The sequence below is a fragment of the Cydia pomonella genome, chromosome 25, assembly GCF_033807575.1.
Source record: "Cydia pomonella isolate Wapato2018A chromosome 25, ilCydPomo1, whole genome shotgun sequence".
Classification (NCBI taxonomy): domain Eukaryota; kingdom Metazoa; phylum Arthropoda; class Insecta; order Lepidoptera; family Tortricidae; genus Cydia; species Cydia pomonella.
The window spans coordinates 8,282,291-8,299,095 of NC_084727.1; the positions used below are offsets into that span (position 1 = coordinate 8,282,291).

Below are 16,805 nucleotides of genomic sequence, written 5' to 3' on the forward strand. Positions count from 1 at the left end.
TTTTGGCTTTCATGCAATTAAACTAAAAAGAGAGCGTCCTACGCCTAATTATGTAGAAAAGGAGGTAACATGTTTTTTTTTTTGTCACTGCACCCACCTTTGCACATTTCAGATTTGCCCTATGGTTGACTCGTAAGATACCCGCAATAGGGTATTAGACTGTATTTAAAATAAGTTATACAATTATCCCATGCATGAAATAAAGCACCAGATATTTATAAAAAAAAAACTAAAAGGATAGAAATATAAAAATGTGCCTTGAAAACCTAACTGCTTGACAAACATGCAAAGAGGACAAATCGCCAAACGTGTACTATGCGTCATTGAAGAGTTCCATTCTGATCATCATCAGCAGTTCCACTTCATCAAATGTTACTTTTTTTAGATGTAAATGCTTGATTTGTTAAAGAAAATACAAAAATCACTATATGTATGCCTTTCACATTTGAAGAGTTGCTTCGATTCCTCATGGATCCCATCATTAGAACTGAGTTTTGGCAAAAACGGGACGAATAAGTATACATATATAAAATCAAACAAAAAAATAATTTTCAAAATCGGTCCAGAAATGACGGAGTTATGGAGTAACGAACATTAAAAAATATGTACACAACCTTTTGAAATCTTGAAGTCGGTTAAAAAGAGACTTCAACAACGTCATATTTATGGAGTGTGGAATTAAGAGGAGTGACATCTCTTATGGTAGAACTGTTGCAAAAGTGTCCAGCTGTCAGCTATAAATAATAGTTCCAAATCTCTCCAGAGTAGCGCTAGAGTAGCTAAGAGCCTAGGCGTTATTGACGGAGTTAAGTGCGATGTCTATGATTTGATTTTTTTGTTCAAGTATTCTAGGTATTGTAGCGCCACCTATTTAAGGTTTTTTGATGACACTTTTTGGTACATGGAGATTTATTTCCTTACCTCCACCTTCCGTAGTCATATTGTTAAGCTATGAAGTTACAAATTTTTTTTTACTACTCCAAAAAATACGCGTGATACCTCATTGGATCCGGAATGATGTATTCGAAGCGTTCATTAGCACACAAATAAATTCAAGAAATTTTAGACAATAAAAGGCGGAAAAAAGAAGATGTTTCTTTTTTCGCCGATATCTCAAAAGATATAAATATCTAGGAAATTTAAATAAAATATTATTTGTAGTTTATTTATAGGTATAATTTGAATTATTGTAATTGTATTTTTTTTAAATAAAATGTCATTAAAGAAGAGGAAATTTCCACTAAAAAATCCTACTTGCAGAACTATATCTCCATTAGTTACACTTTTTATTCAACGCCACCGGGACCAGGAAACACGGGAATCCCAAAGGAAGGTGGACCGATGGAATAGTGGCTACAGTTGGCAACAGAAGGCCAAAGATAAAAATACTTGGCGAACACTGGAGGAGGCTCTCACCCAAAGAGGGGTCTTTACGAGTAACCAACACATCCAGGATATTAAAAACGTCCCTCTTTGTCGCTTGCCTTAAGGACGCCTTGTCAGGTTATTCGTATAGATACAAGCAAATCTCTTCCTTATGGCCAGCGTGCGAAATTCAAGTTCATATCAAAATAAGTCAAAACCGTATCAAATTATAAAATCGAAATCGGCCTCCTAGTTCGCCACGAACCGGTCGGTCGCGTGCAGTCTTCATTTGACATCCGATATTACGAATGCATTACCCGAGAATCGAACCGCCCACCGTCGAGCCTGTCGAATAAGTTAGCCGCGGGGCGCAAAGCTTAATAGTCTAGTCTTCTAGTTCTTTTTTCTGCCTTTTTTGTCTACAACTTTTGATATTTTTTTGGTGCTAACAAACGCTTCAAATACATTTTCACCTCAGCAGCTCGCACAAGCCTTCTTTCGTCACTCCCGGGAGTGAGACAAAGTGGCTTTTTAATTTAGTGAAGGCAATGAATACAGGAATATTTCTAGAAGCTTTCGTCATAAGTCATAATGATGATGCCTTTCATTCATGAATGTAAATAGATGTGGTTAACTTTACTTATTGTTGAATTTTTTTAACCTTTAATATGTTCTTACTACTAAGGTGTAAAGTGGTATGTGTCACAAGAGAGCAAAGTAATTTTACATCTCGTGTTTTTGAGTCCCTCGCGACGGTCAAGATTCTAAATTAGAATCCCAAAATCAACACTCGCAAGAAAAAACAACTTTCCTCTCTTGTTGCACAAATAACTATTTTCTATACATCATTCCAAATCCAATGAGGATCCAATGACCACACGTATTGTTAGGAGTAGTATCTCTATTTTTCACCGATTTGAACTTGTCGAGTAGACTATAAGTACAGTCCGCATCAAGTTAGATGGCAGAAATCCTTTTTAGGGTTCCGTAGCCAAATGGCATAAAACGGAACCCTTATAGTTTCGCCATGTCCGTCTGTCTGTCTGTCCGAGGCTTTGCTCCGTGGTCGTTAGTGCTAGAAAGCTGAAATTTGGCATGGATATATAAATCAATAAAGCCGACAAAGTCGTACAATAAAATCTAAAAATTTAATTTTTTTTAGGGTACCTCCCCTACATGTAAAGTGGGGGTGAATTTTTTTTTCGCTTCAACCCTAGAGGGTGGGGTATCGTTGGAAAGGTCTTTCAAAACTAATAGGGGTTTTCAAGAAACATTTTTTGATAAAGTGAATATATTCGGAGATAATCGCTCCGAAAGAAAAAAAAATGTGTCCCCCCCCCTCTAACTTTTGAACCATAGGTCCAAAAAATATGAAAAAAATCGTGGAAGTAGAGCTTAAGAAAGACATTAAATGAAAACTATAGCGGACATGATCAGTTTAGCTGTTTTTGAGTTATCGCAAAAAGTTTTCCCTTCATAGTAAAAAGACTTACTTTAATTAGGTACTGATTATGCAAATTTGCCTATTTGTTTAACTCGGGTGAAAGGTACCATTTACTACACTTTAAGCTCCAGTTTAGCTTATTGTGACGGAAGAGTAACTACGGAACCCTACACTGAGCGTGGCCCGACATGCTCTTGGCCGGTTTTCTATTGTAAAGAAGGTCTGGTGCAATATTGGAAGGCCTAAAAATACGTAGAGAAAAACAATTTAAGGAATACTTTTCTTACATACAAGTGTATTTTCCAAAATTAATCATTTAACTAAAACAAAACGTATTATTTTCAAAATATACTTCCCTTTCCTTCAGCGTTTGTTAAAATTATCAAAAATATGTTTCAGTAAAAAAAATATTAAATTTTTGGGCCATTTTTGCAGTTACAGTCTTCAGATATACAGGGTAATTTTGTTTTCTGACAGGCAAGAGTGGCTGTGGGGTAAGTGTGTAACCGGTATTCATACTGGGGCCTGTTTACACATTGATTTGTTTACTTAGTGTGAGTTCACACATTTGCCACTAAACGCTGTTGGCAACTGAACAGTAATATAATCATTCATTCATGCATTCGTTCTAACGCTTGCTCCGTTCTCGACGGTCGGGCAATCTGCCTGTTAAGTGCATACGTACATTTCTGTGTTTTAATCATTAAATATAATGTCATTAAATAACATCAAGACGACTTTATGATCTTCGCCCTTCAACTGAACCAGCCACTAAATCTCCGCTGATCAAACGCAAGTAACAATGTGAAGGCTAGTCAATAGGGAGTGCTCCAGGTACTGGTTTTCTATATAAATACAGTACCGTAACCGAGAATTCCCGGTTCTCGCCATACAAACTCAGTACGGGAGCATTCCTTAGTGGCCAAGCTTATCCTGCAGCCCCACTTACCCGTATCGACTTTAACTATTTTTCATGATTTCTTCCCAATCTGTTTTTCCCTCCCAATTCTATGCGAGAATAGCATACTACAAAAGGATGCATAAGACAAAATACGGCAGCTAAATATATCTGCGCAATTGTTTAGTCTGAGTATTAAGTTTCATATAAACCGGTTATATTAATAGTTTATTGTTTCTGTGAATACGGCGGAACATTATTGTTAATATAAACGAAACACTTACTTATAGATAATTTAATCTACCTAGGGTATTACTTACTCCTCTGGCGCAGCGACCCAAAGTGTGTCTTGGCCTCCAATACGACTGCTCCCCACTGATCTCGGTCCTGTGCAGTTTCCCGCCAGTCTTCAACCTAGAGCTCGCGCAGATCCATGTCTACGACATCTGCCCATCGATAGGACAGGATAGGATAGAAGGATCGATAGGTCGACCGGCCGGGCGGCGTGCTGTCGGTTTTCCCTCAAACGCTCTTTTCACCGCCCGATCGCCTCCCATTCGCTCCAGAGGACTAGGGTCCTAGGGTACAGAGTACCAACGGCCACTTTCTATCACCGCTCGCCGTTGGCAGGGTGTTTATCCTCACACCCTAGAGCCTAAATGGCCGCAGTGCCGTGGTGCGGTTTAAGAGGAATTTCCTCGCGCGGATGCTCCGGCTGTGGAATGAGCTCCCTTCCGAGGTTTTCGCGAAAGAAAAAATCATGTTTAGCTGAAGAAATTAGAGTAAAACCGAACTTTCGTTTTCGGTTTCGGCAAACAATCCGGTTTCGGTCTAACACTAATGAAAATTGCCCTTGAGGTCGAGGTGTAGCAATGTCGGGAAAAAGGAAGATGAGGATGACGAGTACTGGTACGAAATACCTAAATTTCTACATGCCGAAGTCTCAATGCTTAACAAAACCGATGTTGAACATCGTATTAGGTAAACCTACGAGACTTTTCTTAAAATAAAATAACCAATATTTAACTACTAATAAAATAATTGTAAAAAAAAAACTGCTACGTCATGTATAATACCATAAGTAAAATTTCCATTTAAACTACGCCACCCTAACTGCTCCCTACAAATCTCCAAACCATTTCGTGCGGCACAATTATTTCAATTACTTATGTTGGTAATACACACTCCCTTTTCATGCGGCACGAATTAAAAAAAAAATTCAATCTGTGCGTGCGGCTGCAAATATTTTAAAGATTAAACATGGCTATGGAATCGGACATTCAGCCAATGAACATGTATACAAGGTTTTATGTGAGTGAATTTCGTAGTGAGTTACGCTTTTAAGTTCAAACATGACATTGGAATTGGACTTTCAGCCAATGTTACGTGTATACAAGGCCTTATATTAGTAAAAATTCATAGTGTGTTACGCCTTTATGTGTATCTGGCCGGTAATAAATTAAGTTATGAATGGAATGGACTCGTGCGTCGGACGTTCGATAATTGAATGGGGTTTTTTCTTGTCTGTGGCGGCTGGCATGGAAGATTCAAGCAGAACAGAAAAATTATGTGCTGAATTAATGTAATACATCGCTAACACGATACATTTGTTCCACAATTTGGTCGCTGTTTTGCGATGAAAATTTAAGATTAGGATTCGATTAATCCTTTCATCCTGTTACGTCACTAAGTGACAAATTATAAACCGTAAAAAATGTATAAACCAATTGTTTAATAAACTGTATATACGTCTTTTTCTTTTTTTATTTATTTAAAGGTTTATCTTTAACTCAATAGTACATTTCGATGCTGGTGCTGAAAGTATGCCATTACTTCACGAGCAGTGAGATATCAGACTCGGGAAGAGTGAATAATGACATTTCCGCACGTGTATCGAACGACGGACGTTTTTTAATAGAGTTGCGAAAAAATAAGAAAAACAAAAAGTAATTTTCTTATGCATGTTCTATAAGACAGAAACAATTGTAAAACGTTGTACTATTATTACCTCAGTATCGTTATTTACAATTATTTGTGTATCGTATATTTAAATTGTATAAAAACAATATCGAATGTTGCCTTTGGAAACTTAAAACATGCTTCCAGTAAGAAAAAAACGCCTCTTCTTTGACAGATGTTTCGGCAGCTATTCCGTTCCATTCAGACAACTTATTAAGAACGGTTTTTCAATAATCAGTATTAAAAAATAAACGTGTTATAATGATAAAGAGGTAAGTAATAAAATATGTTTTTTTTTATTATTCTTACAATAACAGTAGGTTTTTATGTTCATTGTGACTTTTAAAGGAAACTAACATTAACACTCATCAATAAGTAGTCATGAATTGGAACAAGTGGAAAAGTAAAAAGCACTAGTTCGCTAAATCCAACTTTGCGCACGCTAAACAGCTACGTAAAATAGCACTTTTTGAGCAAAAAACGAACTAAAATTTCATTCAGTGTAGTTTTGTACGGACGGGCTTTAATTTATAATTGGTTAACAGAAAATAGGAATGAGAAGCAAATAATTGCGACTATAGGACATGGCACAATGCGTCGTGACACAATGTGTCACGCCACAAACAATTATAAGTACCTACGCAAAAGCTTAAATGTTTTCTCAACACCCGAGCCAAACTATCAATACGTAGCATGCGTTGTCTGTCCGTCTGTCAGTCCCCGGACACTAAACAGACACCCTCAAATCTAATTGGTATTTATAAATACGAAGCACTCGAGATTATCTTACTGATGACTAACTGTGATATATTTGGAAATTACACCACTAAAATGTAAGAATTCATATAAGTTTGCAGTAGAGACCTTGGGGCCGTGGAGCAACGAGCCCATATTCTTTACAAGAATTAAAAAAAAACTGCTGGAGACCACGGGTGACCCTAGGGCTGGCTCATTCCTAAGCCAAAGAATAGGCATTGCCATTCAACCAGGGAACGTAGCCAGCCTTATGGGCACCCTTCCACAGGGGACAGACAGACCTGGGGGACTTTTCATAGGAGGGGGGGTTTTTATATTCTTAGGTTTATATTTTCTATTTTATTAGGTTTAATTTAGTTAGTTTATATTACACTAACTTACAGGTCACAACTTACATATTATTCAATTAGTAAGTCTGACATATAATAAAAGATAATTCAACGATTGATTTACGAATGATATCAGAGGAAAACATTGTAGACAAACCTCTTCGATTTCATCCTTATTTAAACAGTGAACGGGTCATACACATTTTTTAGCAAACTCGACGAACGTGGTTCGCGGTAGGCCCTCTGTTATGTTATGTTTACGTATTATAATTGCTTTTACAGTACATATGGTGCTACTTTACCGCACTAGGGCGAAAATGAACATATTACGTTACTATGTCGAATATTAAAAGGGCCATATGTACTGTAAAACGTTGTACGATACATATGCGAATAGGTAATTCTCAACTCGTGTCGATTTAAAACACTCCCTTCGGTCGTGTTTTAATTTATCGCCACTCGTTTCGAATTTCCTACTTTTCGCACTTGTATCGTAATGTACTATTACATTACAACAGAACAATCTGAATTCAAGTTCATTTTAATTATTGACAGAATGACTAGAGTCACATGTTTGGGTCAAACACATTTTAGAAAACCGGTCAAGAGCATGTCGGGCCATGCTCAGAGTAGGGTTCCGTAGTTACTCTTCCGTCACAATAAGCTAAACTGGAGCTTAAAGTATGGTAGATTGTTAACCAAGGGATGAACTGTGGGTGTACGTCTTTTTACTATGAAGGGGAAACTTTTTGCGATAACTCAAAAACAGCTAAACTGATCATATCCGCTATAGTTTTCATTTAATGTCTTTCTTAAGCTCTACTTTCACGATGTTTTTCATATTTTTTGGACCTTTGGATCAAAAGTTAGAGGGGGTGACACATTTTTTTTTCTTTCGGAGCGATTATCTCCGAAAATAACACTTTATCAAAAAATGTTTGTTGAAGACCCCTATTCGTTTTGAAAGACCTTTCCAACGATAACCTACACAGTAGGGTTGAAGCAAAAAAAAAAAGTTGACCCCCACTTTACGTGTAGGGGAGGTACCATAAAAAAAAATTAAATTTTTAGACATCGCACCTAACCTAACCTAACCTAAAGTTAATTTTTACGCGACACTTTTACAGGGATACATTTTTTCAGTACTTGAGACATAAGAAAAACGGGATATCTATGTACCAGAATCATTAACTTTGATTATATTGTCCGTAGAAGTGACCTTTTTAGGGTTCTGTAGTCAACTAGGAACCCTTATAGTTTCGCCATGTCCGTCTGTCTGTCTGTCTGTTTGTCCGAGGTTTTGCTCCATGGTCGTTAGTGCTAGAAAGCTGAAATTTGGCATGGATATATAAATCAATAAAAACGACAAAGTCGTATAATAAAATTTAAAAATTTAATTTTTTTTTATGGTACCTCCCCTACACGTAAAGTGGGGGTCAACTTTTTTTTTTTGCTTCAACCCTACTGTGTAGGTTATCGTTGGAAAGGTCTTTCAAAACGAATAGGGGTCTTCAACAAACATTTTTTGATAAAGTGTTATTTTCGGAGATAATCGCTCCGAAAGAAAAAAAAATGTGTCACCCCCTCTAACTTTTGATCCAAAGGTCCAAAAAATATGAAAAACATCGTGAAAGTAGAGCTTAAGAAAGACATTAAATGAAAACTATAGCGGATATGATCAGTTTAGCTGTTTTTGAGTTATCGCAAAAAGTTTCCCCTTCATAGTAAAAAGACGTACACCCACAGTTCATCCCTTGGTTAACAATCTACCATACTTTAAGCTCCAGTTTAGCTTATTGTGACGGAAGAGTAACTACGGAACCCTACTCTGAGCATGGCCCGACATGCTCTTGACCGGTTTTCTAAAATGTGTTTGACCCAAACATGTGACTCTAGTCATTCTGTCAATAATTAAAATGAACTTGAATTCAGATTGTTCTGTTGTAATGTAATAGTACATTACGATACAAGTGCGAAAAGTAGGAAATTCGAAACGAGTGGCGATAAATTAAAACACGACCGAAGGGAGTGTTTTAAATCGACACGAGTTGAGAATTACCTATTCGCATATGTATCGTACAACGTTTTACAGTACATATGGCCCTTTTAATATTCGACATAGTAACGTAATATGTTCATTTTCGCACTAGTGCGGTAAAGTAGCACCATATGTACTGTAAAAGCAATTATAATACGTAAACATAACATAACAGAGGGCCTACCGCGAACCACGTTCGACGTGTTGCCTCTCTGTCGCACTTGTAAATTCGTGCGTAAGTGTGATAAGGACGTCGAACGTGGTTCGCGGTAGGCCCTCTGTACTGTCTTACGTCATAATAATATCGACATCGACTAATTAGTTACATTTACCTTCGTATGTTTTAATAACTGCAATCTATTTATGAATTTCGAAAAACTTCTAATCAATAAAAAAAATGTAGTCTATTGAATATTTGACAGTTGAAAAATGTTAAATTTCGCCCAACAAAAATTTGGATTTTTGCCGCCTAGTATAGATTTTGACGCAATTTTCATATTTGTGTAAAAGAAATATATGTATACAACAACAGCAAATTTCTTATAGATATGTGTTATTTATTATTGTGAGAAATGTCAATGTCAATAAAAAACTCCTTTTTCACTGGACTAAGTCCCAAAAAGAAAGGTATGAAACATCCTAAATATTCTTAATTGTTAATTACAAACAATCTTTGTTAATTGTACCTTAATTCAAGTTGTTTGCGAGAGGAAACAGGAGGGAGGGAAATATCGATAATATCCATAATATCGATATCGATGTAAACATTAAGATTAGTACAACGAGAAACTAAGATTTAAAAAAATATCAGTCCACACTCCACAGACTCTACAGTCTGTAGAGTCTGTGGCATGGGCTGTCAGTAGTGGTTTTCTATGTATTGTTTCTCATAAAGTTTGAAGTCATAATGTATTGTTTGTCCGCATTTTCGTTAGCCATAATTTGGTTTTTCTCAGAAATGCTCATAATAAGAGTGGAACACAATTATAAGCTGCCATGAACTTTTCGTGAGCGTGCGGAACACTGGATACCAGATATTAGACAGATATATACTCCTAATCATATCAGATTATCGATATCGGGAACTAATTACCCCATTTTAATATAGAATCTACAGAACAAGCATGGAGACAGCACGTAGAAAATAATGGTAAAGTGAATTTACCTATGCCCAAACCTCTGTTTTTTGGGGTGATAGATAGAGCTACTTTCAAGGGAATCTCCGCAAAAAGACTGCAATCTACGGCCATGTAAAATCTCCAGTGATAATACAATACAACACACCGGGGGCCAATCAAACCCGACAGATGTTAACCACGTATTCCTCGGGCTTAACTGGCCCACAGTGTATAATACTTCATATTGAAAGTAGGTGCGTACGTACAGATAATAATATTATATAAAAATATAAGCTTTTTGATCTCAATCTATCGATATCGACAATCGTCCCTACCCGTATTAAGTCGGCCATGTTTGTCCAACAATTACACGGGCAATTAGCCGATCGTCATTATCGGCCCGGCCGGCCGGCAATCGATTGAGATATTTTAATCGCAGGCCCCAGGGTTCCTTAAGGAATATGGAAAGTAGATTGTTCAGAAATAGGGCAGGTATTTAATGACATATACACAGGATAGGCGACTAAAAGCGATCGATACAGGCTGACTCACAAATACGATTTCAAATTTTTTTTTAAATAATATTCTTATTAGGAACAGTGTGATAAGGGAAAAGTGTGGACTGAACGAAGATGTAGTGACAAAAATTGAGAAAGGTATGTTGAGATGGTTTGGACACGTGGAAAGAATGAGTGAAAGAAAGTTAACAAAGAGAGTGTATAAGGGAGATGTAGAACAGGGAGCTGGAAGAGGTAGACCTCGGAGGACCAAATCGGGGAAATCCTGAAGAAAGTATTAAAAAGTATTATATAATTTAAAGAAAAGAAAAAAAAACGCCAGGTCAAGAGCACCCTGAAACGGTACGCATGAAGGTTGATATTGGGCTGTAGCCGCGCGCGTCATATGACGTCTTTGGCGGTCAAAAGGTTAATATTGAAACCAATTACCGTAGCTTTCATTAAATACATAGAAAACATAAAGGACGAATAAGACATTCAACTTTTAACGAATAAAGCGGTATAAAATTTTACATTAGTCGCTGTAATGTCAAAAATACCCCAATTTTTCTCTTAAATGTCCCATGATTGGTGCCGTTAACATAAGTAAGCAAACGTGCCATATGAAGGCGAATTGAAAATTCTAAAATCGAGAATAAATTATCATTCCCTTAAAATAGTCCACATTACAGAAATTACAAGTTAGCTAAATAGCTAAAAAAAAGAATGTTAGGAATGAAAGTTAATGGACGGAGAGCGGATGGTAGACCCAAAAAACGATGGATGGATTGTGTGAAAGAGGATATGAGAAAGAAAGGAGTGAGTGCTGAGGTGACGAAAGATAGAGGAGAATGGAAGAGAAGAACATGTTGTGCCGACACTTTTTTTTTTTTTTTCCAGGGGGGAAAATGCATTCCGCATTATACCACCCGGGTGCGGGGGGTGACCCGAGTGGTTATGTGGGACTCCCGTCTAGGCTAATGAGGCCCACGGTATACCCACTAAAAACCCCCCATATGCCACCTCGCCGCCTTATTGGTGGGGTTACGGGAACACTTGCGTACTCATCCGCGACCCCACCGGCGGCAGCCGCCCGCGAGCGGCTCCTTCGCGGATGCCCGAAGGCCCTTCACGCGAGGCGCGCCAGATGGTTCGACGCGCCTTCCTCCTCGGCCTCCGTCCTGCAGTGTAGCGGACCCCCCCGAGCCCGCCACAAGGAGGCCACGGGCGCCAGAAAACTCCCCAGCGCCCGGCGGCAGATGAGGTCCATGGTTCTGCCGCAAACCACAACTCGGCTGCAGAGGACAGGGAGAACGGCACACCGTAACACCGACACTCCTCTTCCTCTGCAGCCCCACCAACGCCGCTACAGCGGAACGGCCCCGCCAAGGTCGCAGGGGATAGGGAGAGTGGCGCATCGTGATACCATCACGCCTCTTCCCCTGCGATCCCACCTCGGCCGTCGAGGATAGGGAGAACGGCTAACCGCAATACCGACACTCCTCTTCCTCGACGGTCCACCTCCAACGCGTCACAAGCGGGCTTATCAAGCCCACTTGGAGCGTCCTCCTCGGGCCAGCCAGCACCTCAAACAGGCCGGCCCTGGTTGCCTCTTCGCTTCACCGTGGGAGACCAAGCCACGGCTACTAAGCCCCTCCACCACGACAAGGTGGGCAACCCTCGGGGGGATGTTGTGCCGACCCCACATAACGTGGGATAAGGGCAGGAGGAAGACAAGTTAGCTAAATAGCTGCACGGAACCCTAACAACTTGCCTTCTTAATTATATTTTAATTTCATCTTGTTAAGTCGGCAGTCTTTTGAGAAACGATTGCGATACGTTTTATATCGATACGATTGAATACTTCAATTAATATAAAACTCAATAACAACCGCTCGACGAGATATTTTAATGAATTTAATTCATATAACGCAATATACCTATATTGGACCCGGGTACGTCCTTATACTACGTCCAAAAAAGAGGTATGGGCATTGTGAATGTCATCTCGCTTTGTGTGGCAAGGCACAGCACAGTGGATGTCATTCCAGATCTAGAGCAGAGCCCAACTGGGGAAGTACCTCCACCTTACAGAAAATCGCAGCCATATAACACTAGACCCTACTCATAGTGTTGTGTTCCTGCCGGTGAGTAAGGTTGCCAGAGCTTAACGAGGGGGGGGACTAGGGTCGGCAACGCGCATGTAAATCCTCTGGAGTTGCAGGCGTACATAGATTACATCAGGCGGGCCGTATGCTTGTTTGCCACCGAGGTAGTATAAAATATATATATATACATATATATACGATACAGAATTTTTTTTAAAGCTACGCCTGTCGTGCACGGCGTGGCAATGTGGACCTTGTCGGAACGCATGAAGGCTGATATTGGGTTGTAGCTGCGTGCGTCAGTTGACGTCTATAGCGGTAAAGGGCTAAATACAGGGTCTGGCCTGTACCTCGAGCAAATAACTTAAACATAGATTGTACTCCGCAAACTAATTATATTATTATAATTAAATATTTAATACCTATATAAAAAAAACTATGTAGAATTTTTTTTATATAAATGGTTACATTTTGTTCAATAATTAAAATATGAATTATTATGAAGCGCTGTGCGACTTGCAATCCGGAGGTCGCGGGTTCAAACCCCGGCTCTTACCAATGAGTTTTTCGGAACTTATGTGCGAAATATCATTTGAAATTTATCAGTCGCTTTTCGGTGAAGGAAAACATCGTGAGGAAACCGGACTAATCCCAACAAGGCCTAGTTTACCCTCTAGGTTCGAAGGTCAGATGGCAGTCGCTTTCGTAAAAACTAGTGCCTACGCCAAATTTTGGGATTAGTTGTCAAGCGGACCCATGAGCCGTGGCAAAATGCCGGGGCAACGCGAGGAAGAGGAAGAAAAATTAAATTATGTATTTATGAAGTCTGATTTTCTCTTTTATTATGAAGTCTTTAGACTTCCTTTTCATACAAATTAAATATTATTTTCAGTGTACGCTAGCATCAGTATAATTGATGTTGCTTGTCACGTTTTAAACATAAACATACAGCGTACTGCGTAAAAAAAGTTTTTGGCGAAAATTTCATTTTTGGTACAAATTTTTATCTCTGGCTGTACTTTTGTTACCACAGGCAACTAATACTCATCGAGACAATTCTAAAAACCCGAAACACAATTAGGTTGCGTTGTTTTATCACAGAGTTCCTATTGCCACCTCCTGTCTCCATCATCAAATCAGCTCGATGGTACCATAATATTGCATTGTCACCCGACTTACATATGTATTTTCAGCTTCATTGGAAGTCAGAAAGTGGGTCAAATTTATCTTGCAAGATTTTACCCATACAAACATACTTCGAGCATCGAGGGATGCTAACCTGTCAAGAAATTACAAAATGGCGGACGAATGTTTGATATGTCACCGTATTTAATAAATAAATAAAAATGTTATTTATTCAGGTATCAACCCATTAAATTACAATAACGCAAATATACAATTAAATTAAATATAGGTACAATTAAATTTCTCTAGACTAAAATTAAAGCTTATTAAATAGATGCAGCGGGGAAACCTTGCTCATATAGTAGCAGGTTGCATACACGACTTTAACAATGCTGTTCGCCGATGTTAAGAATTATTTCGTTTAAATTTTAAATTTTTCTTCGCAAGTGTGATGAAAAACATTGTGTGTTCGACGACTCAAACTCCGGGGGTAAGAATATTGCAAACTCGGGATTTTAATTCGGAATAATCACCCTCGTATCCAAAATTTCACAATTCGTTGCACAATGTACTATAACCCTTTGAACGTCACGCTTGTTCTGTAAATGTTATTGGTCTAAGTATATTACACTGTAACCTTAAGCGACTGTGAACGTCTTTGGCAGTTCAAGGGTTAAATCTTACAATGTGTCTCTGTTTTCTTTCATCATAATTACCGCAATTAATAATAATAATGGTCATTAATACTTACCGGTACCAATGAAAGTGTACCGCCAGTAATAAAACTACTCTCGAACGGATACGGCGATGAAACAAGCCTCATAAAGAGATTAATTCATTACTCCCACGGGTACGATTTACATACAAATAAAATGTATATGAAAGTTGTGAGGCTAAGTTTTACAGGGTGAACTTTGTGAAGTGATCAGAGTTGCTTTTTGGCATTATTATTTACCGATATTAGACGTCTGGCCTAGTGGGTAGTGAAGTGACCCTGCCTACGAAGCCGATGGTCCCGGGTTCGAATCCCAGTAAGGGTATTTATTTGTGTAATGAGCACGGGTTTGTTCCTGAGTCATGGGTGTTTTCTATGTATGTAAGTGTGTATTTATCTATTTAAGTGTGTATATCGTCGCCTAGGACCCATAGTACAAGCTTTGCTTAGTTTGGGGCTAGGTCGATCTGTGTAAGATTGTCCCCAAATATTTAAATATTAGAAAAAAATGCTATTACAGGCAGCCTAGCCTAGATAGATGACAATTGTTCGCAGAGAAACGAAACACAACGCTATCTAATACGGCACTAATATGGAAGTTATAAAGAACGATAGCGTTTTGTTTCGTTTTCTGCAAACGATTGTCACTTGGCTAGGTCCCCAGGCATTGCCAAGGTGACAATCATTAGTCATTAACGTCAATCAATGGTTTAAATACTCGTATGCATCGAAATGACAGTTATTATTTAACGTTAAGGCCGTAAAGCCAGGAAATTAGAAGGGTCCAAAAGATATGATGCCGTGCGAACTTACGACTTACATAAAAAAAAACTAAGCAACAACAGGCCGTCTTATCGATGATAAGCAATCTTAACGTTAACATTCATCAATACTGTAGTCTAAAACTGTAATAACTTTATCAAATGTCTTTTATTTGTGCCCGTTCTCAATGTCACCCTGTAGGAATGATTCAATTCAATTAATTAGCTTACTGCTACAGTCTGTAAAATGTGATTTATAATTATACCAATATAAATGCGTACAAGTAATTAAATTACGATGACCGGTGTAAATGTTTTATATTAATTATTTAATAAATAGGAAACTTTATTAGTCATAACTGTCAAATATATTAAAGTGAAATGTATGTATGTAACTGTTGACTAAAACTAAATATTATGACGAATAAGTATTTCAATCATACAAATCGAATTTTCTAGTCTAATCCTTATGACTGCATCGACCGTCCAGTAAAAAAATGGCCTCCATTAGCAGTTTAGGTGATACAGCGAGAAATAAGCAAAATAAAACTATGTGACAAATACTAAAAGTTGGGGAATCCATAGGACTACAATTAGTAATATACTGAATTATACATAAACTAATTCGTTTTTAGGGTTCCGTAGTCAACTATGAACCCTTATAGTTTCGCCATGTCCGTCTGTCTGTCTGGCTTTGCTCTGTGGTCGTTAGTGCTAGAAAGCTAAAATTCGGCATGGATGTATAAATCAATAAAGCCGACAAAGTCGTACAATAAAATCTAAAAAATTAATTTTTTTGAAAACCTCCCCTACACGAAAAGTGGGGATGATTTTTTTTTTGCTTCAATCCTACAGTGTGGGATATCGTTGGAAAGGTCTTTCAAAATGAATAGGGGTCTTTAACAAACATTTTTTGATAAAGTGAATATATTCGGAGATAATCGCTCCGAAAGAAAAAAAAATGTGTGTGTCCCCCTCTAACTTTTGAACCATAGGTCCAAAAAATATGAAAAAAATCGTGGAAGTAGAGCTTAAGAAAGACGTTAAATGAAAACTATAGCGGACATGATCAGTTTAGCTGTTTTTGAGTTATCGCAAAAAGTTTCCCCTTCATAGTAAAAAGACTTACTTTAATTAGGTACTGATTATGCAAATTTGCCTATTTGTTTAACTCGGGTGAAAGGTACCGTTTCATCCCTTGGTTAACAATTTACTATACTTTAAGCTCCAGTTTAGCTTATTGTGACGGAAGAGTAACTACGGAACCCTACACTGAGCGTGGCCCGACATGCTCTTGGCCGGTTTTTAGTAAACACATGCGCCACTGGACGTTCGATGCAGTCTTAACTAAAGCGAATCACACACAGCGACAGATTTCCAAAGGCACTCTGTGAGACATGCATCTGTTGCCTATTTAATTTTATTTATTTATTTAAACTTTATTGCACAAAATATAATTTATACAACAATGTACCTAAAAATGGCGGACTTAATATCAAATGGAATTATCTACCAGTCAACCATATGGCCAAACAGAGACACTTACAGTTGGTATTGGTGCAGAGAAAGAAAAAAAGTCAATGAATCAAAAAGAAAAGCAAACTAATATACTTATAAACTACATATAAATAAATAAATAAATAAATATTATAGGACATTATTACACAAATTGACTAAGTCCCACAGTAAGCT

At 38.0% G+C, this 16,805-nt stretch overlaps 1 protein-coding gene across 1 annotated transcript in view; it reads left to right on the forward strand.

The window, feature by feature from the left end:
* Positions 1 to 16,805, forward strand: part of LOC133531768 (protein slit) — a 126,195-nt gene that overhangs the window by 32,313 nt on the left and 77,077 nt on the right. The gene's annotated exons all lie outside the window — the stretch shown is intronic.